At 41.2% G+C, this 16,555-nt stretch overlaps 2 protein-coding genes across 6 annotated transcripts in view; both read left to right on the top strand.

Annotated features, from left to right (window-relative positions):
• Positions 1–7,044, top strand: part of LOC126568278 (eukaryotic translation initiation factor 3 subunit M) — a 464,890-nt gene extending 457,846 nt beyond the window's left edge. The window contains exon 5 of the mRNA XM_050224725.1: positions 7,033–7,044. The gene's annotated coding sequence lies outside the window, so the exon portion shown is untranslated. The remainder of the gene's footprint in view (positions 1–7,032) is intronic.
• Positions 1–16,555, top strand: part of LOC126567854 (A disintegrin and metalloproteinase with thrombospondin motifs 1) — a 321,278-nt gene that overhangs the window by 211,450 nt on the left and 93,273 nt on the right. The gene's annotated exons all lie outside the window — the stretch shown is intronic.

The raw sequence follows: 16,555 nt of genomic DNA, 5'->3' as shown, positions 1-16,555 counted from the left end.
ATCTCTTTTATTGCTAAAAAAGTTTTACCAAAACGAAATATTAAATATTATATTAATACTAAAATACAGCAGCTAAATTCTTCGCAATTTGCAAAGCAACATACACTTGGATTGGTCATATTGCAACACATCTCACGTAAATCACTGTACGGAAGCATTCTTCTTAGTTCCTGTGAATTTTGAATCTAGTTTGCGATTACTAAGTGGTAAATAAGATAAAAATAGTTACAAATCTACCACGATCTACTCCACATGATCGTAGCAGAAGCCACACCTTTCATCAGCTCTTGAAACATCAGCATAATTAAAACAACAATGCTGCAAACATTTGTTTGGGTGAACATAAAATCACACCACAATGAGCATCGCGTGCCAGGTCTAATTCTCTCGCACAACCACATACTATCCACCTTGTGAACGTGTGTGGGCTTCGTAGCTGACGAAAGAGGTCTAATGTATTTCGTCGGTTTCGCGCACTGTTCCTGAATTGCAACGGATGCACCGAAAGCACCGAATTCCCATCCCAGAATTCAGCACAAGAAGAAGGAAGCCTTCATTCACCAAACCGTGATTCCATTGGCCCGTGTGAGCTTTGCCAAACACACACTCTTAATGGCAGACGTTTCCATCACGCGTACGGTTGCAGCATTGCAGCAAGTGCATTATTTTATTGTTTGCTTTTCGGTGCTGCACAATTAGCGTTTGTGAAAAACAAACAGAGAGGATTTGTTGGTATTGGAAAATTTCGTTGTGGTCCAAATGTTAGGAAACCGGTAGCTTCGCTTATTTGCGTGCGTGCGTGAGCGTGCATTTCGTTCATTTGATTAGGCAAAAATCAATAATGGCAGCATCCGTATAGGCGAGCGCGCGGAGCAGGTGTTTTGTGGGTGGGATTTCCTAACCGAAAACTGGCGATTCTTTCGGAACGATGGTGGAGATCGGTAAATTGCATCGCAGTGAGATATGGTTTCGGAATGAAATCGTTTCAATACCGTGTGTCGTTTATGTGATGTGCAGTGTAGTAATTGAGCGCTCGAAATTGCAACCGTCCCCTGGGTGGGAAATGGAAGATTAATTAAAATAGCTTCTTGTGGTTTGTTTGCTTTTTGAAAGATTAAGTACAGGGGCAGTGAGGACACAAAAAAGTAGGTTAATGTTTTAATGTTCCAACGAAAACACAGCAAAAAGAAAATAAGGAAATCAAGCATATGGTGTTAAAAATTGCCACCCACTATATAACCACCCACCGCGGAGGTTCCTTTCACTACACGCATTGAAATCGTTTGATCATCGTTTGTCGCTACGGGCGATCAAAATCCCTTCCATCAACGTGCTTTCGTGCTTGATGGCACTAGTTTGCAGATACTTTACTTAACAGTGCTCTACAGACAGTCACAAGAATGAGCAGGCGGATAATTTACGGATCCGGAAGAGATCTTTGGACCCGTACCAGATAGTTGAACGATGCCTATCTAAAAGATCAGCCCCGGAGTCGATCAGCGATTTGTGTTCGAGCAAAGGGAAGGGTAACAATAAAATTGCTCCCAAAAGGGAGTAAGTCTCTCGTTGGTTGGGGCTGAGGTAGGTCATAAATATTCGCTTCATTCGGTTGTCTGGTTGGCACTGGTTGGGGTAAAGCTAGGCATAAAAGTACATTAAACTGTCACCTCATAAATTGAACCAGTAATGAGACTGTGATTAGATTTTCTCCTACGTGTGAGACGTGTAAAAACGTGGCAATGTTTGTACACGAACGACACATACGTTTGGTGCGGGCATTGTTGGAGTTCACGCTGTGTAAAAGGTGACAGTCACTAGATGTTTGTAACGAGCGCTATTTTATTAGCTAAAAAGAAAATCCAGCATAAATAAGCAAACATAAAACGAATTGAAGGAAAATTATGATGACAAATCGTTTACTTATTTGCCGTAGTTCCCAAACCATTTTCAAATGCTTAAACCGTTACTACACAGTTAATCCTTTGAGCGGTGATTCGTGGGACGAAGTGTAGCAAAGCTCTTCGTGTGGTTTTTGGTGCCATGACCAGGATAAGCGTCCGGCTACAAATCTACTACCGATAAACGTGAATTGGAAATCAATGTAGAGTTGAATCGGTAAAGTGAAATAGTGCTACAAACTATCTATCGTCTAGACAACAGCTGATCTCTTCCCCATGGTTAAGCTGCTTATAAGCTGGTATCAAATCTATGCCCCAGCTTGTTACATCATGTCGCAGCTCCTTGGCTTCAGAAATTGGTAATGTCAACGGCTCCTCCATCACCACGATTTCGCGCCGCACCATAAAATAAGGGTAAGTGTCAACGGCATTAATAGCACAATGAAATGGCGATTATTTTCACACTCTGATTTCCACATGAAGCACCATCGACCGCAAACCGACGATAATCCTTTTTGCGAGGTCGTGATTGTTGTGGTTTCGGTCAGGCTGGTACGAGTTCCGCGTGCAGAACATGACACACATGACATCGACGAGACATTAATAATAGTTTCGGTTCGGGTGTGGAGTGTGCATTAAACATTTCGGGGTAAAGGCATTACCGTTGGTCTCGCAAATTTTTGCATGCCAAAGTGTGTGTGTGTGTGTTTAGCTGATGAAATTTGTATGGTAAATTATAGACGATCGCATGACAGCATCTTAAGACGCCGGATTGTGCTTTTAATAGGGGTTAGTTAAACTGTACAGATTACTAATTAGCTCACGATACATTTCAGGGTGCCATTTTCGGAATCGGCGAATTAATCTCCTTGTTGGAAGGTAATATTTTCGCTCTCTTTCGCCACACTTTTCATAAAGAACCCACTTTCGTTACATCACCATTTCACCTTCGTTCGCTTGTGATAAACCATGGATGCAATTGCCGCATTTTGGTTCGCGGCGTAGGAGTTAGTAGTTGCGCTCAGAAGCCCAGGAAGCGTGTTAAATAAGCACCTTCCCCCTAGCATCTTAATCCAGAGATCGCGAGATGTGGGTTCGTTTTAATCGAGTTAATTGGGGCGCGCTCGATGCTCGGCTTGGGGTTTGTTGCACCGGCTGGTACGATCGAAAGTGGCAGATTGTGAGTGAACTTCCGTGTAATTCGATTAGCGCGCCACTATTCCATTTCCTTTTGCTTGAAGGAACTTATTAATAAGATATTATCAGTCAGAATGTAGTTAAGGAGGTTGTAATAGATTTCCTTTAGCTTGAAACTATCTTTCTAAAGGCATTCCTCACACACCAGTCGCTAGGAGCATGCAGCGAAGATCAAGGATAGTTTCGAAAGTTAAAACGGCAAGGTTTTTTGTTCTACTGTGGTACATTCTATCAAGATCACTGAAGCGTACTCGGTTGAGTGATGGACACTGTAGCACCTTTTGGCTTGATTGACTGGCTGAAAATTAATTTCATCCAGCGCCATTGATTTGATTATCCATTAGGTGTGTTTCCTCTTTCTAAAAATCTGTCACCTTCGGTTCGCTTCTTCGTTGTTCGGTACAACACCCGGCAGTGGAAAAAAAAAAACGGAACGTTATGGTAAATTTACAAGTATATGGCGCTCACTTTGTTCCGTTTGAATGCACTTTTTGGGTGCACAGTTTCTTTCAACCCTCCAGAGAGCAATCGGCGGTTCACAGATGCAATCGAGCAGAAAGCATGCTCCCTGCTGGTAGGTTTGCGTTGTTTTTATTGGTAGAAAGGGAAAAGTCCGGAACGGAGAGAACATGACCAGATTGTGGTGGGTGTACGATATTTAATCCATGATTTTTAACTCATGAACCCAGTTTCCACGGAGGTGACGTAATTTATGTGGGGCGAGCGTTGAGATAGTAGCAGAGGGATGAAAGAGCATAATTCCTTTTTGCCTAATGAATCGAATCAATTTTGTATTCTGCCGGTAGTGTCTTCGGGATATAATTTTTGGTTTTTTATTTTAAACCCTTTACGAAATGTTTCGTGGTGTTTTTAATTGTATTTCTCTTTTGTTGGGTTAATAAATATTACTTTGAAATTCTTAATTTTTAAATCTTTAGTTTTTTTATTTTAATAATAAATAATACATATTTTGTATGAATATATTTTCTTCTTAGTATGTTTTACACAACTTCTTTACTATTTCTTAAAATATTATATTTTACACTTATGCTATTTAAGTGATGGTTTTTGTTATTTTTTGCTATTGTCATTGATTCTATAATGTTTCCAAAGTATTTGCTCATTGATTTCATTGCTTATTTGTAGTTGATTTGCTCTTTATTTATATGGATCAATCGATTTATCTAGCAATTTTGTTATTGATTTGTAATTAAATGATTATACTATTCATAATTCTAAATTCGTCGTTTTTTATTTTATTCATCTTACTTTTTGCTTTCTTTTCGTGTTGAAATAGTTTTTTCTATTTTGATTTTGTTTAGGTAAGTGTTTTATTATTTATTTATTTTATTTATGTTAATGACACTTTAAACGTTGATTTCATTATTTAATCAACTATTTACTTTTATGCAATATATTATTTTTACCTTATCTTAAAGCGGGTTTTCCTGGACATTTTTTATTGCTCACTTAATTCCTTTCTTTTATATGATTTTATTACCCTGACTTTATGATCCGAGCTTTTTTATCATTACCTTGCAATATCGCAAACTCCCTCGAGGTTAGAAATCTCGTTGTACTCTCAGCTTTTTTGCAAATTACCCTTTCAACCACATTCCCTCAGTCAGCAACTTATACCACAACTAAAAAAAATACACAAAACGCCATTTGGCTAGTCATCAGCTTACTTTGCATTAGCCGAGCGGACCGGTAACATCAACCATTTGGTAGGTTTATGCGCGGCTAAATAGAGCATAAAGACCGGTACCGGGCCCCTGGGCTAGCGGTTGAGATTTCTTGCCAATGTTAGAGCCTTCTTTTCGCTTCCTGTTCCGGGACTCGAGCCTGCTCGCCGTGGTGGGATACATTCGGGTAAGGTGCACTACCAACCGGACCTAAGAACTTGCAGGAAGCGAAAGCACGAAAGCCGAATCAGGAAGAATGTGGCTGACAAAAAAACGAGGTGGTGGTAATCTAAATGTGTTGTGCAGGCGGACGAGATTGAACCTAAATTTCCTTTGTCACGAATGGGTCGCGAGATTTTCCCTGTCCTGTTTGCACGGTGGGGTGTTCAGTTTTCATTGCAATGCGGAAACGAGCCAGCGCACTCGAGGCGAGCATATTTATGCGGGCCAGTTGCGGGTGCTTGCGTGTTTGCCGTATCCTGTCCCTGACTGACCGTACTGCTGGCCGAAATAGATTGAGTAGATGGCCTTTTCGGGGTCATTCGTTGTAGCAGTGCAGTGAGTGAAAGATAATGGCAAATAGATTTCGTACCAGTGAAAGTGAATTTGATCAGCGAAGCGTTGAATGGCAGCTAGAGGTTTAGGAAAAGGTGACGAAAGACGTTGAGAATGTTCGACGATCGGCTTAGCTGGTGCGTTGTTTGTGCAGCAAATAAATAGAAGAGGTTGAATAAAATCAGATTAAATTACCATAAGTTTCGTCTTTCTGGACATCAGGTTAAACGAGGCAGAGCGTCTCGTTAACAAACTTTTAATTGTGCAGACAGCATCCTTTTAGATTAAAAATAATCAAAATCAACTCAATGCGTTCTAATCGGATGTGGTTTAATTTAGCTTGTTTTCGTTGGCCAGATGTATGGCAGTGCAGGATTCCCGTTGATTGCTTCCTTGAGACAAGCATAAACTTATGAAACTTATTTCTTGCCATTGATTCTGTTTTTGACAGGCACAGTTAAAGTTTTCGCTTTGTTTTTAAACTCCAAAAAAGGAGTAGGTTGTTAGATCACCATTTCTGCTTCTTATACCGTATTTTAATGCCTTTGGATGGTTCATAAATTCTTGCTCGAAAAAAAAAAAACAAGAACTGATCAACGAATCGATCGTTTAAGACATTTAAGAAGAAGCCGCTTGTCCAGCTGTTTTTGCACCCTAAAAGAAAACAGAAAAACAACAAGCTAGCGGGATGATTCACACACACCCTTCGATAGAACGTTCGAGACTTGAGGTCTCCATGCTTTGAAAACGAGGCGAGACACTCTCGGAAGACAGCTAGTCGGGTTCCATCATCATCATCATCATCAACATTTGATGCGATGTTCGGCATGGTAGAAGACGGCGAACACGGCTCATAAAGATCGCGGGATGGGTGATGTGTGTCGCAGAATCTGGTATGTTGCTGGTTGCTATAAAGATGGTCCCACAGCACATTGGGCGTTGGAGGCGGAATAAAATTATAACGTGCCAAAATAGTACTACGCACTACTAAGTCTCCTCGACTAAAGGACATCGTTCACAGAGTATTTATTATTAAGCTCCATTTTTCAAGCTAAGTCTCGAACGATGTGTCTATCTTCATTCTTGGTTGAGTGTTTCAGACTTTGCGTTCTATTATGAGTCAACAATCTACCAGGTCTAAGGGCAAGTTCTAACAAATCCTAAAGTTTGAGACCTAAAGTTACAAAAGAATTTTTTGTCGTGGAGACCCTCTAGCACAGTTTCATCTCAACATTTATTCTGGACGTGCTCTCTGTGACCAAGGAGAGTCACACTTTTTACACTTAGCAGCGATCACCAATTAAGCGGCACGATCGTTGAGTTCGTTTTTTTTGTCGCCCAAATGTACGCCTGCTTGGCGTGCTGTACTTGATGAGTCATGCTGGTTTGTAGCAACCATTTGTGCGACAATCCAGCAAGAGAGTGAGAATGATAAAAATAACTTTTTTCGGACAAAATCTATCGCTATTGATACGAGACTGCAAAGGGGCCGGTTCAGGAAATTTAACACCAATCGTTCGAGCTTGACGATCATGCTGATGATGCGCGACTGCGGGAGTGCGAAGAGACACCGGCATAAAATCGACACCGACGAGTCATAATAAAACGATTGACAAACCGGCCAAAGTTTGCCCAGTTCTCTGCCCGATGCTAATGAGCGGTTTTGCAAAAGTATGTTGAAGGTAACAGGGCGATAGAAGCGTGTGCCCTTTGTGTGCGGTAGTGCGGGCGATGCTGGTGAAGCTGGTGTCAGATTGTATCATCGTGATATTCCTGATCATGTCTGCGGATCGTTGCATCCAACCGATCGATGATCTATCTTACACTTGACCCCTTGTGGTAACCTGCTGCGTCCTTTACATGACAGTACCTGGCGGGATGGCAGCACGGTTATGATGGCTTTATTTTAGTAAATCGCACAGCTTCACCGCTTCCGGCCAACTGTTTCGCTGGGTATAGTTTATGTGCGAGCGAATGAAGGTTGGCACTGAAATAAATCAATCGAAGCGCTAAAGTCGTGATCATTTTAGATGGCGGTTTTTATTAAAGACGGAAACAGCTTCATAGATGTTTTAAATTGAGATACTATTTGCGGCTGTCATCGTTCTAAAGAACGCCATCTGTCGGGCAGTAGCGGCAAGTAATCGATTATGGAGAACATGGTTTGACAGATAGCTGCTGTCAAATCAAAATCTTAGTACAGTGGCAGTAACAATTTATGTTGAGAAGAAAGAAGGGAATCCTTCTTTCTTATAGTTCCTTGTAGTTCTCTTCTCCTTCTTCTGATAGTTATAGTCTTGTGTATTGGTTTCAAATTTATTGTTATCTGTTGCCATTTATGAACACGAAGGTCTACGACGCCTTTTTCTAAACGTACCAGTCTCAATAGAGGAATTGATTGGGTAAAACAATTTGCATCGATCACGATCAATTACGCTTGCAATGCCTTTCGGTCATCTACTTCGATTCGATGATACGGGCCCTCAAGCTTACATTCCACTTCCATTGCTGTCCTCTTCAAATTACCCGCCCGCCAGCGCCGAAAGGCCACCGGTCAGAGTCAAATCGTCACCTCCTCGGGGGCACTTGCTACGATAGTTAATCGATTTATCTTCTTGGAATCTTTGCAGCCGACTGCTGTCCGGGCGGACAGCTGATGGTCAAACAGATTCACCGAGCGTGCGCGCTGAGGCAGAAGAGACAACCGGAAATGACCGCCCCTGCCCTTTTAGAAGCCTTTTAGACGCAGACAGAACACAAGGCGTAAGAGATTCGGTCATGGCCATTCGGTGGGGTACCTCAGAGTTCACCGCTGGCAGTGGACCGCATGACGGTCGATCCGGTATCGAACGATCGGTCATCGATAGGCTTTAAACTGATGCGAGAGTTCAGTTTAAAACAAAAAAAGTTTGATGTGCTTTCGAGCAATAAGACGCATTATGCTTATGGCCCTTTGGAAATTGTTGGTAGTCAGCGCGAGGTCACCCCAGAACGTCGCCTTGAACTTGCGCCTCGCACGCGTTGCACTATTATCGTTTCCGGGTCAAACGAAACAGCCGGCAGGTCGCGTGCGCCCTTTGGTGTTTTACATGGGACTGGGAAAAAAACAATGGCAGCATCAGACAACAGCAACAGGAACAACTCAGGCCAGGCTTACGGAAAGCAGCTTTAACAAACCGATCGATGAGTCACTGTTAAAGCTTTGGGAGATTCGCTTCGACGTTTTCGTCGCAGATTAGCAGGGGTGACGTTCAGCATACTGTTTCGGGTTTGACATTTTAATTTAAATAATAATACAGCCCAATTTATGGTAATGGGATGGTGAGTGGAGCATAAATAAGGCTTGGGAGAGAAAATAGATAAATAATTTTTGCGTGTCTTTTTACCCGTTGGGACGCATCGCATCGGCACAGAAATTGGAATCAGAGGCGATGAGAATTTTTGGCACGAACTGGTGATGACATCGAATAAAGGGTAGAAATTATTAAAACATGATTCATATCGAGACTATTAAAATGTGAAGCCATTTAATTAAAAGACTCGCCGACTAGTTCCTGTGTCCATGTTGTTGTCCATCCACGGCATGGTTATGGGTTTTTGATATAATTAATTTTTATAGAATAAATTCTATGAGTAACGCTTTATAGCGTTATAAATTTGTTTGCTAATTATTTTATAATGACAACATCGTTTGTTATTAAAATAACAAGTAAAAATTAGCGGCACGGGGAACGATAAATAAGTTAAAGAACAAGCCAATAGGCAAACATAAGGATAAGAACGATTCGGCGGCCTATTTTGTGCTCCAGAATCGCACTACGGTGGAACCATCGACCAGAACGAACACGTTCCTTTACGTGACTTTAATTCATAAATCCTGTCCCAAAAAAGCAAACCCAACCCCACGCTTCCCGTTGATTCCGAAAGGGATGAAAGGGGTTTTACTCATTTACTCTCGCCCTCCGAGTAATTTATGTATCCGCTGTCTCGTGCGCCGTATGCTCGACTTGAGCTCAGAGGAAAGAGAAGAAAACAAAATAAATAAAACGAGAACCAGAGCAAGCGAGCAATGTTTTGCGAATGTTGAACCGTTTGTGTTTTTCACGCACGTATTGATAAGGGATGCTGTTGCTTTCCGGCGTGATCCACCATCGTATCACGATCGTGTGGCTTGCTGAATACGACGGGATCGTTGTAATTGATTTACTGGTGCCGGTACCGTTTGTTTGAAGCATAATTTGAAATTCTTGGCAGGCAAACATGGGATTTGTGCTGTGAAGGGTTGAGTATCGTTCTTATGCTTACTCTGGGTATCTAAAGTGGAAGATCGGTGAACGAGTTTCGAATGTGGTGGGAAGGTGGTCCTGCGTGTGATGCGGTTGAGGTGGGACAACGGCAACGTGTGCGCTCTTTGTGTCACGTCTTGAGGCAGGTACTGCCTTGCTGGATTTGCAAATTTATGAATGCTCGTCACATGGATAAAGCCGGTGAGCCCGCAAGTGAGTGGGTCGATGACCGTTTGTACGACGGGCCGGGGGTTTGAACTTGGGTGAACTTTTTGGAGAATTTTATTTTGTTTTTTGTACATGTGGCCCTTTGGCATAACTCCTTTCGGTACCATGCCACCAACAATTGCATGACACTCTCTCCTGTAGAGAGTGTCTCCCATATGTATATTTGCTCTCTTTTAACATGTACATTAGGGGCGGCCCGGTGGTGAGGCGACAACGTCGTCGGTCTTCGCACGGCAGGAACGGAGTTCAAATCCCATTAGGGCAGTTCATCTGTGGTGAGGACTGACTATCCAATGGTTTCAGTGAGTCTAGTGAGCCATTAGATGGCCGGCATGACCTCTGAAGGTTGTTACTACATGTGGAGTGTAGTATGCTTTCGACAATTAGTTGGCACCTTAGTCTATGGCTTTGATATAACAAAGTCTTGTAAACCATTCGTTGGTCAGCAAGACCCAACAGATCGTTAAGGGATCAGCAATCCAACAGCATGGCACAAAAAAATCTTTCTATAGTTTAGTATGCAGAATTGTATAGACTTTTCCTACAATTATTTATGACTTGATCCAGCAGTAAATTTTAGCAGGATAATGAATAGAATTGAGCATAAATAAATTAATTCTAAGCATTTCGTTTTAGTGAAAGACTGAAAAATATTTAAAATCCTGTATGATTGAGATTCGAACAAAAAAAAAAGTTTGTCTTTTTGTAGTTTGATAGTTGAAACCAGCATTCGAACCGATAAGTTTCTCATGTTAATGCTTTATAGTAGTTCTGTAACAATTTTTTCAGTAGTTAATGGATTTCGATTGTTTGCGAGTAATCTGAGCTACATCCGCATTTAAGCTCTGCTGAAATAAAGTATCAATTTATACCATGAAGAACACTCCGAACGCGCGTTCTAAGCCGTCCTCATACTAGGAAGAACAATTTTTGACGTGACATTTCTGCCAACCTTTCTGCATTTGTCACTTTGGTTTAACAGTTCCGCTAACGGTGTTGTCACCCAGCAATGAAGCATAAACGGGTGCGTAACGGGCACACGTTAGGTTTGCGTATCCCCGTTTTTTTTGTTGTCTAAGTTCTTTTTCCTAAACCGATCATCTCGCTATCGTTTATCCACATCTAATCGCCAACGATTAACGATAATGTCCGGTGCGACCTTAGCATTTGGCTCCACCTCGTTCACCGGCAACATGCAAGCGCAGCACCGCTTGTGCACAGTGTGAAATCAAAGCATATCGGACAAAACATGAGATCGTCATGCCGGCTTTAGCCCAACGTCCGAAATTTGATCTGCTGCTTCAATGTCGAGCAAACGTTTTAAATGAATGGTTTGTGAGGCTCTGGCTGGCTAGAATGAATGGATGAATTTTCCGTTAATTCGAACCATTAAGAACCGCGTGCCGAAGCGTGCAAAAAGTATTGTGAAGGAATGAATGGTTCGGGTTTTTTGTTGAAATCACTTTACTTCGCCTATTAGAAATGGGTTGATTAAGGTGAATTCAGACCAGGCGTACAGTATGGTGATTATGGTGATGATTGTCGCAAAATAGGTCCGTAGAAGGTAATGATCCTATTCAACTGTCGGTTTGCATACATGCAGGCTAATAGTTTATCGAGCCAAGTACTTTTTTTGCGTTCTGTCTCCTGCTAAAGCTTACTATCACTTGCTGGCTACAAGGACAACTTTTTCCTTAATTTTTTTTACATACAATCTCTGAGCTATAAGTGAATGAGCGCTTCTTTTATGAGGTCAATTATGCGAATGATGAGATTGCGGTTTATTGCATTTCGCGATGTATTTGATGGTCAACGACGAGCTTTTTTTCTTTCTTGGTCTTCATTGAACCACCACTGCCAAAGCGAATAAAACGATGAAAGCTGTATTTTAACAAAATGTCGAAGCAATGATTCTCACCCTTGTACCTCGGGGTGACAAGGAGAGAATTGTTTGTTTATTAGAAAATCTTGAAAGCTTGGAACGTTTGTTTGATGCTATTGTGGCACAGAAATAGGTGAACGTTTTCGTGGATTTGGATTCGCCGCCAGTCGAGGTGTCAAATGTTTCGCCTTAACGATGAGCAAACTTTGTGCACCTCGACGGGCGATAGACCAAGAAGTTGATTGAGTAAGAAAATTTCAATGATAATTCTCTTTCTCGTACAAGGAACACACTGACTTACTGCTCTCAGCACAGTTACCGGTTATGGGTGGTTTAGAGCTCTCCAAACAAATCATTGCATCAAACCAACTTCCGATCTGGTCATTGTTTACGCTTGCTTGCTTACGCCACGATCTTCCTCTAGGTTGAATTAACAATTACAAACAATTTTCATGTCGTTGTTTTCAATTTGTCATCGAGTTGCAAAGCGTCTCCACTGTCCGGTGTTTATCCCAGCCGGATCGGACTTAATCTTCCCTGCAGGTGGGTCATAATTCACTCGAACGTAATGACACTTGTCCCAGTCGAATGCTGCTTTGGAGAATACTTCCGCTGTCGTGGGCTTTTTGATGCAGTCTGTAGAAGCTGGTAGTTTGTCCTTCGACTGTTCGTATTCGCACTTCACAGGTCTGGTGTCCCACGGGTGTTTTTCTCTCAGAGAGCTGAGAAATACTGCCGTATAATTATATTAACGCCTTTGATCAAGGAAATTAATTTTATTTGACATGCTATGGATTTCATAAATGTTTATTGTTATAGTTATTATGCCGGAGAGACATATTTCTACTAGCATTAAGAAGCAATTAGAAAAGTAGAGGCGTAGCGGATCGTGTCAATTAAACTTCACATGAAGTAATTAAACATGAAAAAAAATATTATTTAATTTTCAACAGAGAGGAGGATTTTTAAAGAGATAACAAAGAGAGAGGACGTTTTTGAATTAGTTTGTGAATTTTACTTCGTTAAAGTTAATACAATACGGTGACGTGCCGTCATACTCAATAATCAATAAAGCAGCCAAGAACCAAGTAGTTATTTTATAATAAATAAAGTTTAAGCAAAATCCCCTCGAATCTTCATATTTCTTTACTAAATTCAACTAACATGTCATGGCCGTGTTGCTAATATAACTGTTTTAATAAACTATCTTATCAGTCTTATGGCTACACATGTTTGTAAAGACATCACCCATCGAAACCTCTAAAACGAAAAGACATTGATGCTGCCCACAAAACTCCCACAACTTACTCGCTCATCCACGCCCGTAACGTGTCAGCGCAGCATCCCGCCGGCCATTCATCACGCGCCAGCGTCGCATCGAACTCATCGATACGTCGCAAACTCACCTGACAGAAAATAACAAACAGATGTATATTATCCACATTTGTCAATAAAATACGCTTTTACGCAAACCTTCGCCTAACGCCTCCTACCTTCCCATCGCGCGGAGCTCTCAATCATCGATCGGTCGGCCGCAGCCCGAAACCACCGGTTCGGGCGGAAGTACCTTCGATGGTTCGGTAGACAGCACAGGTCAAAAGGATGGGCTGTTTGTTGTTATCCACTGCGCATTTCGATTGTATGCGATGCGCAACCGCACGGTGAACCGCAATTGAACTTGAATCGACCATGTGCCGCTTCGTTTACCAACAAACGGTGACGCACATTTGAAGTGTAAGCAAGCTGGGATGAATATATGCTGCTTTGGGATTTCGGAATGACCGAAAATGTGTATCGTGCATATCGTTTGTTGGCCACCAACAAAAGACAACGTATCGCATTGTGTGACGTAAATCTGACGTGGTTCATTCAAAACAAAAACATTTCTTAAGAAATTTCACGTCGCTTCTTAAAGTGAGTTCGATTGTTGTGTGATTTACTGTCCCGTCGAGAGGATTCTTGGGATCTTGGGGTGGAAAATAAATATTATGACCATGCTACTGATCTAGAGGTGCGCTTGTAAAAAGCGGTTAGAATTCTTGGAACATTTCACACAAAACAGCTTGCCGGGATGATACGTTGTAGTGGGATTTTCCATCAAAAGTTTGATGAAATGTGTCATGAATGAATGACAGATTTGTTTGATAAATATAACTTAGCAAAAGAGAGTTGTAAATGTGTTTCGTCAGAAAGTACCGGAAGCGAAAGAAATAATTTAAATAATATGATTCATAAAATAAAAAGCTATTCAATTTTCTTCACATAGCTTCTTTTCTCTCGATTTATAGAATTAGAAACGAAATTCTCACTCTTACGTGGACAGATGATGAGCGTTAAATATCGCAATTATCATCATCGGAACGGGTAGCGAGTAGTAAAAAAAAAAAAAAAACGGGATGTGATCGATTTCGGGTAGCCTTGGCCGGTGACATGAAGCGTTCATAAATCATTCAACTTATGAGCGCTGTGCGATAATAATCGCTAATCATTCGCATCTAAGTACGGTCGCTACGGGAAAGGAAGAATGGAAGTGCAGTGATGATGACACGGTAAACTGGATAAGAATCGAACGAAAAACAGAAAAAAAAACTCCACCTCCTTCCTATCTCAGCACACCGTAAAGGTGTGATAGGAAGCTGCCAATTAGCGCGTGCCATCAATACGATGATCGACTGTGAGAGAGTGATATGATGTGCTGTGGTCACGCTTTTGGCCAGCAGGGACCCGGGGCCCCGGGTTAGGGAGGAGTAGACACCGTTGGCAGATAATGATGAGCTAGCGCGGGTTCGTCGCTTACCTTATTGGCCGGTTCATCGCTGCTGACCGGAGCATTGAAGTCTTTTGATTGAATGAAAAATACATCCGCCGAATGATGGACGAACGAGTTGCTTTTAGCCAGTGCGCTTCCCTTTTGGTTTCGATCCGCGTGGAGTCGGTCGGGATGCCTCCCATCTTGGTGAGCCACTGAACCAGAACACACATCTTTTCAGAGGAGTGATTTATGGAACGATTGGGAAGCAGTTTTTGTTGAGATGATGGATGAATCGTTCGCTTGCCGAAACGAAACCAATCGGGCAGGTGTACGCGTGAAAGCTTCTCCATAAATCTCCACTTGCAAAGAACTCCATAAAAATTAACATGTTTGGCACTTCACGGCTCAAAAGCTTTGACTGGCTCGGTCAGCGAAAGACGTTCTCTTTGTGTGGTGTGATGCTATAAATCTCTCAACAGCCACCAGGTCTACCACGGTGTGGTTCCTATGTTCTTTTGCCAGCCAATTCCGGTATCCGTTGGTTGATGGCGATCGTTTATGTAACCATATTGGGTTCAGTCTCTGTGTGTAGGACTTTTGTTTTATTTTATTTTGTGCTTTTAAATTTCGGCAAGAACTTGCCAAGCTGTATAATGAAACGTGCTAGACTTTGTGACGATTGCGATGCTTCTACTTAGAAGCTGTATTCTAAAATTCTCTATTTGTTTATGCGAATTTCATGAGATATCAATTTGCGATTGTATAGCGAATTGGCAAGAATTAGCACATCGAGAAGAGTTGTTGAAAAAGGTCAAAAGAAATTAACTCTTGGCTACGCTTAAAATTCATTCATATTCTGAAAGAAAAATTGCACATTCAACTGATCCTGGAGAAGCCAAACATGATTGTTATTTCATTGATGGCATCTGAGCACTATTTCATTAATGATGAAATATGACTACAAAAATAAATAAAAGAGACTATTGTAATAAAATGGGATTCTTTAACGATGTCTATACAAATAAGTAAACGCTAGGGGTAGACTGCACATATAAATGAAGAAAATAACCCAGCAAAGATCTTATTCCTCTCGTCTGACAGCTTCTTACAATTTTTTAAGGTTGACATTTATCGTACCAACGATTACTTCCATCTGCCCTGGAAAGATTCTTCAGTAGCAAAGGTCATCCCATTCCATTTCATCCCATTCCCGTCTGAAACATCCAATCAATGTAATTACCGCCAACATTACCATCCACCGTAGCGCACACTCGAAAGAACGCTCAAAAGCGTTTGTGTAGGAAAACAAAAGATTTTTTGGGTTTTATTTTGCATCGATTGAAATGATGCAACTCGGATACGGGCTGTTTGGATGGCGAATGTCCCGGTGATGACTATTTCGGGGATTTTTTAAAATGTTTTTTTCTTCTCGCTTCTCTACGTTATTACTTTCAAGAGATCGGTAAAGGTCACTATGTCAGCGGGTCGTGTGGTAAATTGAATGCGTGAAACATAAATTTCATTTCCTTTCGTGGGTCGGTTTGCGGTGGATGTCTCGGTTGTGTTGTTGATTGATGCGCGATGCGTTTTACGTAATGATTAAGATCGCATTTGTCTTAATTTAGAAGTAGAGGTGTATCAGAACAATTAGCCCGTCAAACTTTAATGTGCAGAATGTTTTAAATGCTTAATTTCGATCGCTACTGAAAAAATTTCTTCGAAATTAACAACATCCAATACCGGTTTATAAATTAAGAGAAACATTAATAAAATAAAGTGCAGTTACTGATCAAACGGATTCCCAACTGTCGTATTTTTATTTTTAAAAAATTAAAAGCATATATTATTCTTCCTGGTTTAGTCGTTTTTATTGTTGATTTTTTAAGCAAAAGTAAAATTTTAAAATGTTGGTAATACAGAAAAGGCAATATGGCAGAACATCTTTGAATATAAAACTTCAACAGTAGTTTTTACGCATATTCTCTTAACACATCCACGTGTAATACTGATTTAGCGTCAAACATTAATTCAAATAGTTCTTTGTCTCAACTGGATGCAACTCATACCCTTGC

Source organism: Anopheles maculipalpis, chromosome 2RL (assembly GCF_943734695.1).
Source record: "Anopheles maculipalpis chromosome 2RL, idAnoMacuDA_375_x, whole genome shotgun sequence".
NCBI classification, from domain to species: domain Eukaryota; kingdom Metazoa; phylum Arthropoda; class Insecta; order Diptera; family Culicidae; genus Anopheles; species Anopheles maculipalpis.
Note: the sequence above shows the minus strand (reverse complement) of the source record. Positions and strands in the feature narration are given on the sequence as shown.